We start from the raw sequence: 19,241 nt of genomic DNA on the forward strand, positions 1-19,241 counted from the left end.
TCAAAAGTTTCTTTATGTATGTTAATTTCGCTTAGCTCTCCATATATTTGTTAGTCAACTTTTCGGTTTTGCATCGACGGAGTTACGTTCCAAATTTGTTTCTAGCCTAGTTCCTCTGCGTTGTTTCCCGTAATTTATGATTTCCACGGCAGGTGTTGAGTGCGTCAGTGCGTTGACGTTGTCAGGAGCCCGCAGAATTGGTTTTGATCCTGCTTTCCACGCTGGTCTGTTCTGTGTAAGTCTTTTCGCATCAGCTTAAAACCATCGTCCTCCATGTGTATGAAGCTCTGTACTTTATTCGAACCTTACCATGCCTCTACAATGCTTATCTCCCAGTTTCTAAATTAGGCTGTTAAGAAGAAGTAGGCAAGCACATTTATCAACGTCAGGTGTCTTAATTCTGCTTTGATACAGATGGTACCTGTGGTCTTATTGCATGGCTTGGAAACTTCGCTTTCAACGTTCGCAACAATTAAAATCATTCGCCACCTGTTGGCCGTGTTATGCATCTCAGTGTCACGTGACACCTCAGAAAGAAGTGACTATCAGTGCCACGTGTCTTCTAGAGAGGCTCACAGATGGCAGATGTCATTTGTGGACGATGTATTCAACCAAAGACACGCAACGTGACATCTTAATGCCGCGCAAGTTGCAAGGCCGGTCTGTTTGATCAACAAAGGTTGGACTGTCGGTCGTGTTGCTCCAGATGCCAATGCCTCTCCATGTGTCATCCATAGGTTGTGGACACGTTACAGGCACGCGAGTTACACAACGTCGGCGACGCATTAAACCTTGAACACCGATATCTGACCAACTCTCCGTTGCAGCGTCGTGCGGATACCACCACATCACAGCAAGACGATCTCAGACTGGTCACTGGAGCCGCTGTGTCCGGTCAAACTGTAATAGACAGGTTACGGGAAAGGACCTTATGACTCAGATGTCCTTTGAGAACCCAGCTTGACATGACAACATCTTGCAGCTGCGCTCCAGTTCTGCCGTTCCCATGTCAGCTGGAAACTTCGTCACTGGTGAAATGTGTTATTCATAAACGAGCCCAGATATCCTCGCACACAAGGCGATGACTGTGTTCGTGTGCGGAAACCCGTGGTGTGCGCTACTCGCCAAATATTGTCCGGGATATCGACAGTTTCACAAGGTTTTGTTTTGTGGGGACTATTCAGTGTTGACGGCCATACAGATCTTGTCGTCGTCCACGGTCGCCTTACCAGCAGGCATTACATCGAACAGATCCTGCTGGACCATGTGGTGACTGTTGTATACGGTGGTGGCCCCGAATTCCTTCTAATGCCATGTTCTACGTGGCGGGCGTCAGGAGGGATGTCTTTCGAAGCCTGGATATTGAAATAATGAAACGGCCAGCGATGAGTCCCAACATAAACCCCACAGTGCATATGCGGGACATGATTGACACACGTAGTCGTGGCCGTCGTGTTCCACCACAGACTCTCTAAAAACTCTCGAGGGTTCAAATGGCTCTGAGCACTATGGGACTTAACATCTATGGTCATCAGTCCCCTAGAACTTAGAACTACTTAAACCTAACTAACCTAAGGACAGCACACAACACCCAGCCATCACGAGGCAGAGAAAATCCCTGACCCCGCCGGGAATCGAACCCGGGAACCCGGGCGTGGGAAGCGAGAACGCTACCGCACGACCACGAGATGCGGGCAAAAAAAAGGAAACTCATGAGCTGTCATTAAAGAACAGGAACGGATACCACGGGGTGACCGCTGTAGATTTATACGGAGCTTGGCACGTACGTGTCAGGCAATGATAAACGCACATGGAGGGTATACACGTCATTGGCGTTCTCAAAATCCAATGAAAAGCACCCAGAACGACGGGGTGAAAGATTCTTTCACTTCGTTCCCGACAACTGTTGGACATTTCAGGTTTTTCTTTTGTGCAAACTACAGATAATGTAATGATGTTGTTTTGCATATTTAATTTGTAGAAGGTAAAGGTATAATGTGGTAACATACCCAGACCAAACCAGACCGGACCAAGCAGTAAAGGAAACAAAAGAAAATTTCGGAGTAGGTATTAAAATCCATGGAGAAGAAATAAGAACTTTGAGGTTCGCCGATAACATTGTAATTCTGTCAGAGACAGCAAAGGACCTGGAAGAGCAGCTGAACGGAATAGACAGTGTCTTGAAAGGAGGATATAAGATGAACATCAACAAAAGCAAAACGAGGATAATGAAATGTAGTCGAATTAAAACGACTGATGCTGAGGGAATTAGATTAGGTAATGAGACACTTAAAGTAGTAGATGAGGTTTGCTATTTGGGGCGCAAAGTGACTGATGATGCTCGAAGTAGAGAGGATATAAAATGTAGACTGGCAATGACAAAATGGCTCTGAGCACTATGGGACTCAACATCGGAGGTCATCAGTCCCCTAGAACTTAGAACTACTTAAACCTAACTAACCTAAGGACATCACACACATCCATGCCCGAGGCAGGATTCGAAATTGCGACCGTAGCGGTCGCGCGGTTCCACACTGAAGCGCCTAGAACCGCTCGGCCACACCGGCCGGCCTGGCAATGACAAGGAAAGCGTTTCTGAAGAAGAGAAATTTGTTAACATTGAGTATAGATTTAACTGTCAGGAAGTTGTTTCTGAAAGTATTTGTATGGAGTGCAGCCATGTATGGAAGTGAAAAATGGACGATAAATAGTTTTGACAAGAAGAGAATAGAAGCTGTCGAAATGTGGTGCTACAGAAGAATGCTGAAGATTAGATGGGTAGATCACATAACTAATGAGGAGGTATTGAATAGAATTGGGGAGAAGAGGAGTTTGTGGCACAACTTGACTAGAAGAAGGGATCAGTTGGTAGGACATGTTCTAAGGCATAAATGAGTCACCAATTTAGTAGTAGAGGGCAGCGTGGAGGGTAAAAATCGTAAGGGGAGACTGTGGGGCGGCGAGTAAGTTACTTCACTGGTTTAAAGTTTTGATGCTGTCTTTAATCACGTGAGCCTGGCAACTAATTTGGTGGTCAGCCAGAAAGCGAAGAGAAACATACTGACCTTAGTTTCCAGTCTGCACGGCCACATTCCGGTCCAGTCCACTGAAAGAAAAGTGTCTATTTCCCATTTCTTTGGGGGATCAGTACTATGACTTCAGTAAAAGTTTCGAGTTCCAATCAAGATTTAATTCAATTAAAGTTTCTCACAAACAACACTTAAAATTGCTTTATGTTCAATTGAAAACAAGTCTTTCTAATCTAACAGCACCTTTAGCAGTTCAGAGGTGACCTCTACGGTAACTTCCTATCAGATTGTTTTTCGCCCTAACTAACATCACTCAATTGAAAGTTCGCAATAAATGTTCAAAAATTAATTCTCGCCATAAAAATGGAAATAAATTCACCTCTTGCCACGCGGAATTGAATTTCACACGGACGGCACAGTAACCGTTATTTTACCGAATTCTAAACGATCCAGGACGGTGTACAGTCCTCGCGAGTTCCATATCCGTTTTCACTGCGAAATACGCGCTTGTCACAGCTCGGCTCTGACGTCGTCCGAGGCAGAGCCGACCAGCCGTTTAACTGGCGTGGACCTCACAGTGTCTTAGAGCGAAGTGAACCTTTCTACTGCTTCAGGGGCTGTACTTATAAGGTGCCTGTGCGGACTGCCGAGAAAACATCTGTTGTCTCTGTCTATTTGCATACGGCGGCAGTCTACAAACGACCGCTATCTCGGGCACATAATCTTTAATAATATAGTTACCAATTACTTCAGAAACTTCTTAATTTTTGCTGGTATGCAGATAAGCAGTTTGAAAGCACGTAGAAAGTTTCAGCTCGCTAGAATGAAAACTTTGCTTAATAGAATTTATTTAGTGGAACTAACGGTAGATTGTTACCTCTGAACCATACCTTTCCTAAGACTTATATCAGTTGCTATGTATGTTACAAGTCTTAAACTTCGTGTAGCTCTATTATTTGATATATTTGATCATCTGATTTAACCAAGATCCTCTATCATTAAAATTTCAAGTACCTAATCTACAACACTTAGGTACATTTTAGTTACAAAATTAGTTTTTATTTAAATACTCAAAAACTATAAGAGGTAGATTAAAGTGGACTCTCTGTTGTTATTTTTGGGGTGTACTGCAGCATAAAACAAAAACAAGCGCCTCTGATTTTTACGAAAAACGTGGATTCTGGTGTTAATTTTTGTTTTATGATTTTGGAAACCAGCATCACTTATTTATAACTTCTAAATGCACCTTCTGCCCAAATTCTGGCTTCCTAGCGTAATTATTTAACGCCTCTGATTTTTCTCTTAAAACGGCATTTTTCCGTAAACTATTAAGTTTAGAACATCAAGACTTGGTAACTGGAACATTATTACAATAAACTGAAATTTAACAAAGTTTTAAACATAAATTTTGGTTTTTAATTTCATACTAAATTGTGGTGGAATACTTGTGCGCTACATGCAGACGCGTTAAGGTGAGGTGGCGCTACTAGCAGTGAACTGGAGTAAGTCCCGGCGCACTCGCTTGCCTCTGTATCTCACACATGATACAGCGCTTGGTTTGCTTCAAGACGAAGAGATGAATACAGTAAGCAGAATCAGAAGGATGTAGGTTACAGTAGATACTGGGAGATGCACAGGATAGAGTAGCACGGAGATCTGTATCGAACCAGTCTGTGGACTGAAGACCACAACGAGAACAAACCCAGACCTCATTTATTCGTCAATGGAGCATCGGAGACACCCAAAGTAGTGTATTTATTGCTTGATCCGTCATAAAGTGTCCTGTCAACCAGTGCCTAGACTTCTGTTTTCTCATAAAACTCTTCCTCCCCATTTAGATTCATTACCATTTCATTGGTTATTAGATGTATCCATCTGATCTTGAGCACTTTTCTGTAGTACCACATTCATGATACTTGTGTTTTCTTCATGTGTGGTGTCACCGCCAGACACCACACTTGCTAGGTGGTAGCTTTAAATCGGCCGCGGTCCATTAGTACATGTCGGACCCGCGTGTCGCCACTGTCAGTGATCGCAGACCGAGCGCCACCACACGGCAGGTCTTGAGAGACGTACGAGCACTCGCCCCAGTTGTACGACGACTTTGATAGCGACTACACTGACGAAGCCTTTCTCTCATTTGCCGAGAGATAGTTAGAATAGCCTTCAGCTAAGTCCATGGCTACGACCTAGCAAGGCGCCATTAACCATTTCAAGAGAGAGTCTCACTTGTATCATCCAGAATGCTGTATACAAATGATGGATTAAAGTTAAGTATTCCAGCAGCTACGTACTTTTCTTTATAGCATTCATTACGTATCCTGTTTCAGACCTAACGCCAGCCGGCGTGTGTAAACGCGTGCCTTTCGGTTACCCGTCACTGTGGACTGGCTGTCTTGTCAGTCCACAACATCATGTCTGTAGTGGTCACCGTACACGTTTCACTTACATTGATGGCTACACTCCAAGCAACTGTTCACTAGCTGTTATTATCCCTATCCCTGCTAGTAATATCAGGACTTCATTTACTTCACCAGTTCGCATGTATTACTCAGATTAGCTGGTGGTGAAGTTGAGCCCAGTGCCCGGTCAGAGCGTCCTCTGAGACGCACACATCGCAGCCCGGTCCAGATTACGTGGCTGGTGCGACTCGACGCAGAGCACACAATAAATCTCGGCGCGGCGCGGTGCGGCGCTGAAATTCTTTTCCCACAGGACGCATGCACCTGCAGACCGACACCGCGGGACCCTGCGTGGCGTACGCCTTTAATGGCCTTCTAGGATAACAGGCGCAGGCCGGGGGCAAAAAAGGAAGAGCTCCTAAAAGGAGGCGAGGAGAGCGCGAATAAAGGAAGCGGGCCCCGTGTTTGTGCGTGTGTGGGGCCGCAGGTGTCCGCCCCGGAGGAAGCAGCCGCCAGCCAGCAGCCAGCAGCACCAGCAGCAGCCACCAGCCGGCCACCTGTTCCATCCGGCCGCGCGGCCCGCGAACACTCACGTCGCGTCCGGATGCCGGCGCTGGCTACAGGATGCAGACCCGGGCGACAGGTGGCGGGGACAGGTACCGGGTGGTTGCAATTAAAGTGCAGCTACTCACAGAGCGCCCGTGTGGGCTGTAATCGTATGGCCCCGAAACTGGATGGATAAATGCGTCAATGAGAACTGGATTTACGCCTTTAAAAAAAAAAAAAAAAAATAGTTCCAATCTTGGCCACCAGGTGCAAATCTGGCGCTGTGTTAGAAGCCCGCTAATCCCGCAGGGCAGAACAGGTGATCCGTATTGTGGAAGGGGCCAAATAAGGTGTCAGTCAGGTTCACTCAAAATTGTAATATACACTCCTGGAAATGGAAAAAAGAACACATTGACACCGGTGTGTCAGACCCACCATACTTGCTCCGGACACTGCGAGAGGGCTGTACAAGGAATGATCACACGCACGGCACAGCGGACACACCAGGAACCGCGGTGTTGGCCGTCGAATGGCGCTAGCTGCGCAGCATTTGTGCACCGCCGCCGTCAATGTCAGCCAGTTTGCCGTGGCATACGGAGCTCCATCGCAGTCTTTAACACTGGTAGCATGCCGCGACAGCGTGGACGTGAACCGTATGTGCAGTTGACGGACTTTGAGCGAGGGCGTATAGTGGGCATGCGGGAGGCCGGGTGGACGTACCGCCGAATTGCTCAACACGTGGGGCGTGAGGTCTCCACAGTACATCGATGTTGTCGCCAGTGGTCGGCGGAAGGTGCACGTGCCCGTCGACCTGGGACCGGACCGCAGCGACGCACGGATGCACGCCAAGACCGTAGGATCGTACGCAGTGCCGTAGGGGACCGCACCGCCACTTCCCAGCAAATTAGGGACACTGTTGCTCCTGGGGTATCGGCGAGGACCATTCGCAACCGTCTCCATGAAGCTGGGCTACGGTCCCGCACACCGTTAGGCCGTCTTCCGCTCACGCCCCAACATCGTGCAGCCCGCCTCCAGTGGTGTCGCGACAGGCGTGAATGGAGGGACGAATGGAGACGTGTCGTCTTCAGCGATGAGAGTCGCTTCTGCCTTGGTGCCAATGATGGTCGTATGCGTGTTTGGCGCCGTGCAGGTGAGCGCCACAATCAGGACTGCATACGACCGAGGCACACAGGGCCAACACCCGGCATCATGGTGTGGGGAGCGATCTCCTACACTGGCCGTACACCACTGGTGATCGTCGAGGGGACACTGAATAGTGCACGGTACATCCAAACCGTCATCGAACCCATCGTTCTACCATTCCTAGACCGGCAAGGGAACTTCCTGTTCCAACAGGACAATGCACGTCCGCGTGTATCCCGTGCCACCCAACGTGCTCTAGAAGGTGTAAGTCAACCACCCTGGCCAGTAAGATCTCCGGATCTGTCCCCCATTGAGCATGTTTGGGACTGGATGGAGCGTCGTCTCACGCGGTCTGCACGTCCAGCACGAACGCTGGTCCAGCTGAGGCGCCAGGTGGAAATGGCATGGCAAGCCGTTCCAGAGGACTACATCCAGCATCTCTACGATCGTCTCCATGGGAGAATAGCAGCCTGCATTGCTGCGAAAGGTGGATATACACTGTACTAGTGCCGACATTGTGCATGCTCTGTTGCCTGTGTCTATGTGCCTGTGGTTCTGTCAGTGTGATCATGTGATGTATCTGACCCCAGGAATGTGTCAATAAAGTTTCCCCTTCCTGGGACAATGAATTCACGGTGTTCTTATTTCAATTTCCAGGAGTGTATTATAATTTAATATCACCTTTAAGGGGGGTAGGACGTCAAACGGGCCGACTTGGAGCAGGAGAGGCACGACAGGGCGTTTTAATTCCCACTGTCTATACTTTTACAAATAAATTCATAAAACTTTGTCATCATGACCAGGAAGGATTCAGAATTCACACTCGTACCAGTGGGAGTTCAAAAAGGTAACAAAATAATTTTTTTTTACGTGTCAAATTTCATCATTTCTTCACTTACTATTGCCAGCATGTGTTGCTATAGGCACACTTTTCTTCGTAAGTAAGAGAGATTCTTCTATGAATTTTTGCACAGCACACAAACCATACTCACAGGTATATGAAACTCTAGAATTTTCCAAATCTATTAAAAACTGCGATAAAAATGCAGATAATAAACTGTAGAATTTGAGTTTTTTCTAAACATGAAGTTTAAAATATAACAGCTCATTCATTTTTTCGTAAACTGAAGAAATTCTAGTGTTTCATACCCCTGTAAGTATGGTTTATATGCTGTGCAAAATTCGTGAGAATAATCTCTCACATTTATGAAGAAAAGTGCACCTATAGTAACAAATGCAGCCAATAGTAAGTGAAAAAATGATAAAATTTCAAACATAAAAAAAAAACAAAATTGTTACGTTTTTGAACTACCACTGCCAAGAGTGTGAATCCTGAATCCTTTCTGGTCATGCTGACAAAGTTTTATGAATTTGTTTGTATACGTATAGACAGTGGAAGTTAAAATGTCCTGTGGTGCCTCTCCTGCTCCATGTTGGCCCGTTTGACGTCCTACCCCCCTTAAACTAAAACGGCACATGGCTCAACCCTTAAAATTACGAGTTTCAAAAGGCAATTATTTCACGGCTGAGGGCCTCCAAACAAGAAATCTTAAAAGTCAACAAAATAAAACTGCAGTTAAAATAGCAAATAAAAGAATTAAAATATATATGGTATCACAGCTAGGCTGGAAAGCCTCAAGGCAAAGGTAGACAGAACAAACATATGCAAGGCGCAAGACAAGAAGCTGAAGGCAACAATTGAATTTGAAAATTATAAATATATTACCATAATTGCTCAAAGGATCATTTCAAAAATAAGGTTCTAAGTGGCTTAAGGTCCACAATTGATTTCCCAAAATTCAAAAATACATAAACTCCAGTAAAAACAAGAACCTTTAAATCATTGGCTATGATAGATCATAAACAATTAAACACCGTTGAGAATGACAATAAAGCAAACGGCAGTCAGAAGCCTCCTGGGAGGTCGGTCTGCCCTCGTTCAATTAGGTGAGACAGGTGGTGAGCCCAACCGCACCTGATCCGTCGGAACCCAACCAGGGGACAGCCACGGACCGACCGACAACGACTTGCTTGCCGCCAATCAGTAGATGAGAACTCAAACACAAAAGGTTACGAACGTGATAAACCATAATGAAGTATGTATTAGCTGTCAAAACCACACACCATGTTGGACAGCGACAACAGGTGAGCAAAGGACGCTGCCTGAAATTAAGTTAGTAGCCAGGGCAGGTAACCGGAACACTAACGGCCACCAGGTAGAAAATTCCGCTGGTCCACTTGAATTAGAAATACGGTAACGTAGTTAACTTCACCCAAAAGGAACACTGCCTGAATTTGCGTCAGTGGCCAGGGAAGGTAACCAGAACACTAACGACCACAAGGCAGAAAATTCCGCTGATGCACTCGAATTGTAGTCAAACAATATAGTTAATTGCACTGCATGGCAGCAATAGGAACACTCGGTGTTGCTCACAGAGAATTCTCCCCAACAGCGAACCACCGAAACGAACCACCACAACATGAATGGGCAGCTGAAACCAGTACTCAACTTTGACGTCCTGGAACGGTGACATACGAAGCTCGTAGCGATCGGACAGTTCCACACACGCTGCGACACTGCGCAGGGGCCGCCAGGAGACCCAGCCGACTGTACCGCGCGGAGATAACTTCCCTGGTCCGCAGCAACTGACCGACTCCTCTCAGAATGCCGACTACAATAGTCGTCAGTGGACGTAACGTCAACTACACGCACAACCAGACAAACACTTGCACGAAGACCTGAACGATAGCCAACACTAACTAAGCGCGCACGAAGACAAATCGGGAGTCGATGCATACACATACACATAGCCGACTCATGAACGATCGGCAAGCCAAAATGCGTCGCCCGGTAGGACGACCGACCGACGATTCAGCCAGACCGTGGCCCGGCTCAATTGATGCGTGGCGGCAGTGGTCGGGTGAGCCATGTCGACGCAGACCTCACTGCTGATCCAATGCGACTGCACTAGTGCCGTATTACAACTCCCCGACTGGCAACCCGAACTCGCGACCCGAACTCGCTTACGACAGACAACGACCGGGTAGGAATAGCAGTCCAGCAAAGATACTACGAGAGGGGATATATCGATACGCGCTGCTAATGCCGCTCACGGTCAGGCAAAGCAGCAACTCAGTGACAGTTATAATGTAAATTACCGTAGTGAGGTGGAAGTATGTCAAAAACAGAGTGTAAAATATGTAATGGCGGGAACACGAACCATGCACGGCTCACTGTGAGTGCAAGAAAGACTTGTAAAAATGTTCCTGCGTATCATGAATTAGTAACTGGATGTGGGCAGAAAAGGGCACAAAGTGAGGAAGGTAAACGCAGAGGTGCCAAAGGTCCTGGAGTATCTCCCAATATCATCTCTTGTCTCCTTTTGCCCGGCAGAGTGCAGAAAATCAGCGTGGCATGGGCTCAGCAAGTCATATGAAGTCCCCTGCAAGATTCTGTGCACGAACTGACCTCTTCATTACATAGGATAAATCATCGATGGATGTCGGGCGATCTGGGTGGACAAATCATTCGCTAGAACTGTCCAGAATGTTTCTCAAAGAAACAGTGAACTACTGTGGCCTGGTGACATGTCTGGGAACATGAGGTCCATGAACGGCTGCAAACGGTCTTCAGGTACTAGCCCAAATAACCGTTTGCAGTCAATGATCGCTTCAGTTCGGCCAGAAAACCCAGTCCATTCCATGTAAACACAGCCCACACTATTGTGGAGCCACCACCAGTCTGCACAGTGGCTTGTTGACAAATTGGGTCCATGGATTAGAGGGGTGTGCTCCACACTCGAAACCGCGTCTTCGCTCCAACCGATATGGTCACAGCCGGCCGCAGTGGCCGAACGGCTCTAGGTGCTTCAGTCTGGAACCGTGCGACCGCTACAGTCGCAGGTCCGAATCCTGCCTCGGGAATGGATGTGTGTGATGTCCTTAGGATAGTTAGGTTCAAGTAGTTCTGAGTTCTAGGGGACTGATGACTTAAGATGTGTAAGTAGGCTGTTTATGTTTTCTTATTGGCAACGTTACGTAGCGCTCTATATGAAAATCACTGGCTGTGCTGTGTGCAGTCTGTGGCTAGTTTGCATTGTTGTCTGCCATTGTAGTGTTGGGCAGCGGCAGCTGGATGTGAACAGCGCGTAGCGTTGCGCAGTTGGAGGTGAGCCGCCAGCAGTGGTGGATGTGGGGAGAGAAATGGCGGAGACTTGAAATTTGTAAGACTGGATGGCATATATATTATGATTATTAAGGTAAATACATTGTTTGTTCTCTATTAAAATCTTTCATTTGCTAACTATGCCTATCAGTAGTTAGTGCCTTCAGTAGTTTGAATCTTTTATTTAGCTGGCAATAGTGGCGCTCGCTGTATTGCAGTAGGTAGAGTAACGAAGATTTTTGGTGAGGTAAGTGATTTGTGAAAGGTACAGGTCAATGTTAGTCAGGGCCATTCCTTTGTAGGGATTTCTGAAAGTCAGATTGCGTTGCGCTAAAAAAATATTGTGTGTCAGTTTAAGCACAGTCTTGTATAAAGAAGGGATCGGTTGGTAGGACATGTTTTGAGGCATCAAGGGATAACAAATTTAGCATTGGAGGGCAGTGTGGAGGGTAAAAATCGTAGAGGGAGACCAAGAGATGAATACACTAAGCAGATTCAGAAGGATGTAGGTTGCAGTAGATACTGGGAGATGAAGAAGCTTGCACAGGATAGAGTAGCATGGAGAGCTGCATCAAACCAGTCTCAGGACTAAAGACCACAACAACAACAACAACTTGTATAAATGTTCAAAGGGGACGTTTCAGATGTTAAGTCCCACAGTGCTCAGAGCCAGTTGAACCATTTTTGATATGGTCACTTGCCCAGGAGCGGCGCTGCAGCGTCGTCGGCTGCCATAGCCCAGTAATGGTATTGGCAATTTTCGCTGCGCTGTCGTAACGGATACGTTCGTCGTACGTCCGAGATTGATTTATGCGGATATTTCATGCCTTGTTGCTTGTCTGTTAGCACTGACGACTCTATTCAGGCACTGCTGTTGTCGGTAATTAAGTGAAGGCCGTGGTGAGAAGGAATGCCTGAAATTTGGTATTCTCGGCACACTTGTAACACTGTGGAATTCCATAACGATTACTGAAGTGGAATGTTCTAGGCATCTAGCTTCAACTACCACTCCACGTTCAAAGTCTGTTAATTCCCTTCGTGCGGCCATAAGCACGTCGGAAACCTTCTCACATGAACCACCTATGTACAAATCAAAGCTCTGTCAGTGCACTGTCATTTAATATCTTGTGTACTCGATACTGCCGCCATCTGTATGTGTGCATATTGCTATCCCATGACTTTTGTCACTACAGTGTGATGTTGATATTATTAACCGACACTTACGAAATTTGTTCAACATGAGCACTGGAGAAGTCGATTAGATGCCGTGCAGCACTAGATTTGCACCTGGTGCCCAAAATTGGAACTAATTTTTTTCAAGCGCAAAATGGTTCCGTTTTAACGCTTTAGAATATCTACCATACGATAATTATAGCCCACACTGAACCTCTGTGAATAGTTGAACTTTAATTACAACCATCCAGTACGAAGCCGTTCAGGCCCATGCCAGGAAGAGTAAAATTTGCTGTACGTTCGGGTTGCTCGTCCACTAGTGCGACGCAACTACAGGGGAGCTGGAACACCACTTTTTGGGTATAGCTGGATGACAGTAGTTTTGCCAGTACTTCATGCAGTATGGAACTTTTTCGCAACAGGCGATCGCCTGGCTAGCCACCCTTGTCATACGTTCTCTCTGAGTGTTGCTATTTGAGGAAGCTTCAAATAAACCGGAAATTTTCGATTCATGCTTTCATTCGCGATGAACACGCACTGTCAGCTTTCGCATTAACGAGAGAATTTGAAAACGGCAAAGTTCAAGCGAATTTATAGGACGTCGACGAAACTGTTTCGAGGGGCTAGCTGAAAATCTTCGTCCAATCACTAAAAAAAGACAAAAATTGGAAGAAAAGCATCTCAGTTACAATGTGTGAAAGAAATACTGAGGGGAACGTAAACCAAAGTAATTTAGTGCCCAATGACAATACAGTGTTCTACCACCACTACTGGGCACTATATCGTGTAGACTACATCGAGATTTTAGCAACGACTTCATCTTTCTGGGATTCGTTAGTGACAGAAGGAAATTCGGTTGGCGACGAATGTAATTTATAGCGATATACGCTTCAGCTTGGAGAAGTCATGGAATCCAGCACTTTCTGTAATAAACTCACAAAGACGTCGCGACGGTGCAACTCGCAGTGATATGTCGACATTACCGTCTGGATCGACCGCGCAACCATATACATAATTTCATGCTTATGTTGTACCTCTCTGCCGCCGGTCAATGTCTCTGGCGCCTTGTGTATCTGTGGCCGCATGCGCAGTGGCGCGGTCTGCGGGTTTAAAAGGACGGAGCAAGTGCTGGAGCGTCAGTCACTTCGGCTCACTCTGAAAATGTCTGGACAGAATACAGCGGAATATTAGAAGAAGAAGTAAAATTTATGCGGCTGCACACTCACTGCGCCTCGAAAATAGGAAGATGCACACTTCCTATGTTCTTTGAGTGCTACCTGCGCTGACCAATCAGGAGTGAAGCACACAGAAGGGAGAAGGACACGAAATAAAACTTCAAAGGTTGTGTGGTATATGCAGGGCTGGGTTCATGTATTTCCGGTCTTCACATATCAGTGCAAGGGTCGTTTGGTAAGTCTGTAAGGAGAGCAAGAAAAAAATGTTTCTTAAACAACTCACCTTACTTCTCGACGTAGTCTTGGGATGCCCTCTTTGAGGGATATACACTTGGTCCAGCGATCCTACATCTATTTCACACCATTGGAAAAACAGCTTCTGTCAAACTCTGCAAAATACTCGTTGAAAGCACCTATCATTTCCTCAGTTGATGGATGTTTCTTTCCAGCAAGACAAAGTTTTAAGTTAGGGAGCAGGAAGAAGTCACTTTGGGCTATGTCTGATGAATATAGTGGGTGAGGAACCAGTTCAAAGCCCAATCATGCAATTTCGCCTTTGTTATCGCAGATGTTTGGAATAGTGCATAATCCTAATGAAAGAGCACTTCTTTGCGTGCCAACCACAGTCTTTTTTCAGCCAACGCAAGTCTCAAACGAGCCAACAGTAAATCATGATTTCCAAGTAATATCCGTGGATTATTTCTTAGGAATACGAAAAAATAGTGGCCATCACCTTACCAGCTAACAAAACTGTGTTTGCCTTCTGCGGTGCACTTTCATCAGCCTTTGTCCATCATTTTGACTGTTGTTTGACTAGTGTGTAGTGATGGATTCAGGTTTGATCAACAGTCACAAGACGGCGCATTAAATATTGCGGACTGCGATTAAACATCGCCAGACATTGTGTTGAAATATAGCGCAGGAAGCGGTTTTGGTCGAGCAATCACGGTACCCACATCTTCATAGCCAATTCTCCTTGTAGGATATAATGCATTCACTCACTTCAGATATCTACAGCCTCAGCAGTCTCACGAATTTTTTCGGGGGTCTTGCATTGTCGTATTACGGATTCTGTCAATGGTTTCGTCTGGTGATAACCTCGATTGGACGGGTGGAGCGCGCATCATCTTCGCTGCTTACCCGACCTCGTTTATATTCATAGATCCAAAAGTAAATGGTCTGCAGTAATGGTGTAGAGTGCACGTGAACTTCATCTAGTTCTGTTCTGATTTATGGGAATTCCATCCCTTCGAATGAAAACGTTTATTAACTGCACAAAACTCGATTTTCTCCATTTCCAATTCTTAGTCGACACAATGACCATTTCAGATGACTGTCAACAATGAACTCTACGCTGTACATTGTACAAGTCTTTATACGATCCTTGGAACAATCAACCTTACCAACCATGTAGGTACAATAGAAATGTTCAATTCTTTCATAGAAATTTACCAGTCCTATCAAACCACCGTCTTGCTTCAGAGGCCAGAAACGGCCCCTGCTTCTCCTCATAGATAGCTTATAAATAGTCATGGTTCTGTGTACTGTGTGCCATCAAGCCTCCGGCGTGCCATCCTGGACAAATTTATTTTTAATTTTTATTTTATTTATTTTTTGAGTCATCAGGCTTCTGACTGGTTTGATGCGGCCCGCTACATAGCAATGGTTCCAAAATAAAACTTCTTCCGTAAAACAACCGATGGTTTACTTTTCGCAGTTTCTTTTTGTATTCATTGCTTACTACTTATAATAAATATTAATTACCTCAAAAGTTTTAAAGTCATATTTTTTTCTTATTGATCGGTCTCAAAGCATTATTAACATTTCCAGGTTGTTGTTGTTGTGGTCTTCAGTCCAGAGACTGGTTTGATGCAGCTCGTGCCGGCCACGGTGGCCGTGCGGTTCTGGCGCTGCAGTCCGGAACCGCGAGGCTGCTCCGGTCGCAGGTTCGAATCCTGCATCGGGCATGGGTGTGTGTGATGTCCTTAGGTTAGTTAGGTTTAAGTAGTTCTAAGTTCTAGGGGACTTATGACCTAAGATGTTGAGTCCCATAGTGCTCAGAGCCATTTGAACCATTTTTGATGCAGCTCGCCATGCTACTCTGTCCTGGACAAGGTTCTTCATCTCAAAGTAACTACTGCACCCTACATCCTTCTGAATCCGCTTAGTGTATTCATCTCTTGGTGTCCCTCTACAATTTTTACCCTCGACGCTGCCCTCCAATACTAACTTGGCGATCCCTTTATGTCTCAGAAACTGTCCTACGAACTGATCCTTTCTTAAAGTCAAGTTGTGCCACAAGTTCCTCTTCTCCCCAATTCTATTCAGTACCTCCTCATTAGTTGCGTGATCTACCCATCTAATTCTTCTGTATCACCACATTTCGAAAGCTTCAATTCTCTTCTTGTCTAAACTATTTGTCGTCCATGTTTCACATCCATACATGGCTACACTCCATACAAATACTTTTAGGAAGGACGTCCTCACACTTAAATCTACACTGCCAGTCTACATTTTATATCCTCTCTACTTAGACCATCATCAATTATTTTGCTCCCTAAATAGCAAAACTAATCTACTACTTTAAGTGTCTCATTTCCTAATCTAATTCCCTCAGCATCACCTGATTTATTTAGACTTCATTCCATTATCCTCGGTTTTGCTTTTCTTTATGTTCTTATAGAACAATTTTTTCATTACCTAACTGAAACAGGGACAACCAAAAAAAAAAAAAAAAAAATCCTTTCAGACAAAATTTGTTGAACTTTGGGAGTGCTTTTCAACGGAACTAATTTTTTCCTAGGCTGTCATTTGAAGTTCTGAACCTGAGGTCGGTTTCTCCGTTTTCCAGGAGCTTATAGGCAGCGTAAATTTCAGCCTTTTATTCGCCCTTTCCGGTTTGCTCAAACGCTTTTCACCCAACCGAGACTGGACGCACCGTTACAGAGAAATAGTGTCTGTACGGCGGGTGTAAATCACCTTGTACTTGTGGAGACGATAAGGTTACCGAAATGTAAGCCGGCCGGAGTGGCCGAGCGGTTAAAGGCGCTACACTCTGGAACCGCACGCCCGCTACGGTCGCAGGTTCGAATCCTGCCTTGGGCATGGATGTGTGTGATGTCCTTAGGTTAGTTAGGTTTAAGTAGTTCTAAGTGCTAGGGGACTTATGACCACAGCAGTTGAGTCCCATAGTGCTCAGAGCCATTTGAACCATTTGAACCGAAACGTAATACCCTAACGACAGTATTAAATCATTCCGGAGATTTATTACTTGAAAATAGAAAGGTACCATTGATACTTACTGGCGTCAGCGACGTAGAACAGCTCGGAGAAACAATTTATAAAAAAATTGTTTACTGAAGCAGCAGCTTGCCTCGGAAGCTCAACGCCGTAACTTGAAGCGACACTAAACTTCTGGTGCCATCTCTATGTAAATTGCTTGGTACCGAGCAGCAGGTAAGGATACACCCAGCAATTGCAGCTTCGCATTTCTCGCCCACCAGATTTCCAAGTTCGGCGAAGCAGCTTCGTAAGAGCATAACTTGAAACGATTGCACCTGTTTTATGGGCTGCACCTGTTGCGTCCACGGGTAGCGAGCGTGCTGTCGTGATATCACGCCGCGCGTAATTAGAAGGAATAGAGGACCAGCTTGCGACTGGTTTCATCAGCGAATATCGTCTCTCTCTCTCTCTTTCTCTCTCTCTTTCTCCCTCTCTCCCTGTCTCCACCCACCCACGCACTCACACCCACACACACACACACACACACACACACACACGCACGCACGCACGCACGCACGCACACACACACAGCGTGGAGGGAGGGACAGGCTATCCTGACTGCAAATGAAAGCCAGTAGTTCCCAAAACTTGGCAACGATTACATTGTAAGCTCAAAGTCTTTTCCTGATTATAAAAATTTGTTTCTAAGGAACTGTGCTAGCTACAGCTATGCGTTGTATTGCAAATGATCGATTTGAAGTGGAATGATCATATAAAATTAATTGTTGGTAAGGCGGGTACCAGGTTGAGATTCATTGGGAGAGTCCATCAACAAAGGAGGTGGCTTACAAAACACTCGTTCGACCTATACTTGAGTATTGCTCATCAGTGTGGGATCCGTACCAGATCGGGTTGACGGAGGAGATAGAGAAGATCCAAAGAAGAGCGGCGCGTTTCGTCACAGGGTTATTTGGTAACCGTGATAGCGTTACGGAGATGTTTAACAAACTCAAGTGGCAGACTCTGCAAGAGAGGCGCTCTGCATCGCGGTGTAGCTTGCTCGCCAGGTTTCGAGAGGGTGCGTTTCTGGATGAGGTATCGAATATATTGCTTCCCCCTACTTATACCTCCCGAGGAGATCACGATTGTAAATTTAGAGAGATTAGAGCGCGCACAGAGGCTTTCAGACAGTCGTTCTTCCCGCGAACCATACGCGACTGGAACAGGAAAGGGAGATAATGACAGTGGCACGTAAAGTGCCCTCCGCCACACACCGTTGGGTGGCTTGCGGAGTATAAATGTAGATGTAGATGTAGATGTAGATAACTCATAAAGCTGTCACGGATACAGTACTACACGTGTTCTGGGAGCATATGACTTCTTTTATCTCTCCTTCATTGGCAGCGTAATACAGGAAACTTGTTGCCACGGTGGTGTCTATGCAGGAGAAAGACGCACGCTTGTTACCGTTCAGAGACAGTTCCGAATTGCCTACGGTCCAGACCCATCAGATGTGAACAGCATCAAAGGATGGTACATAAAGTCAACACTTCCGGGCTAAGTTGCCGTGGTCGATCTGTAGAACTTCTTCTCCCTGACGTTTCGTTCTCAACTACGGATAACATCTTCCGAGGTGAGTCAACGACTGGCTGCTAGGAGCTGGGGCCGCCGCTTATATGGATATCGTAGGGGGCGCCACCGCACGTCACGTGGCGTCGATGTGCAGCTATCTCTGGCTGTCGTCTGTTCTCTCGATTGCAGGCAATCGATTGTCACGTGATTGATGCAACGTCGACCGCCATATCCTTCTTCTTTACGATTAAAATTGTATTGATGTTTGTGGATTTCAATTGCCTCTCTATACATACGTGTATAATAGTGCGACGTCCTCGCTAGCACGCTTGTTTCACCAAATTTTATTTCGTGATCTCCATCCTTAAAAAACATGTTCCGCTACTGCCGATTTGTCGCTATGTCCCAAGCGACAGTTTCTTTTGTACTCCGTCAACCGTGTATTGATGCTTCTTTTTGTAGTTCCTATGTAAACCGTGCCACAGCTACACGGAGTTTTATATACCCCTGGGGTGGCTAGGGGGTGACGAGCATCTTTTGTTGATCTTAGGCATTCACTAATTTTCTTAGTAGGTCTAAAAATGGTCTCTACCTGTAACTTGGCTAGTACTTTCCCAATGCGATCCGTGATATTATGGATGAACGGAAGTGAGAAGAATGTTTCATTCGGCACAAGCTAACCGTATTTACTCTCGTATGGAACTGGCATTACTACGTGAGCGGATACATCAGACACGACGAGGACTGGCGGTATGTGATGGTCAACTGCTAAATCTTCATTTACTTATTAGCAATACTATGCAGTTTTGTCATT

Source organism: Schistocerca cancellata, chromosome 3, assembly GCF_023864275.1.
Source record: "Schistocerca cancellata isolate TAMUIC-IGC-003103 chromosome 3, iqSchCanc2.1, whole genome shotgun sequence".
NCBI lineage: Eukaryota > Metazoa > Arthropoda > Insecta > Orthoptera > Acrididae > Schistocerca > Schistocerca cancellata.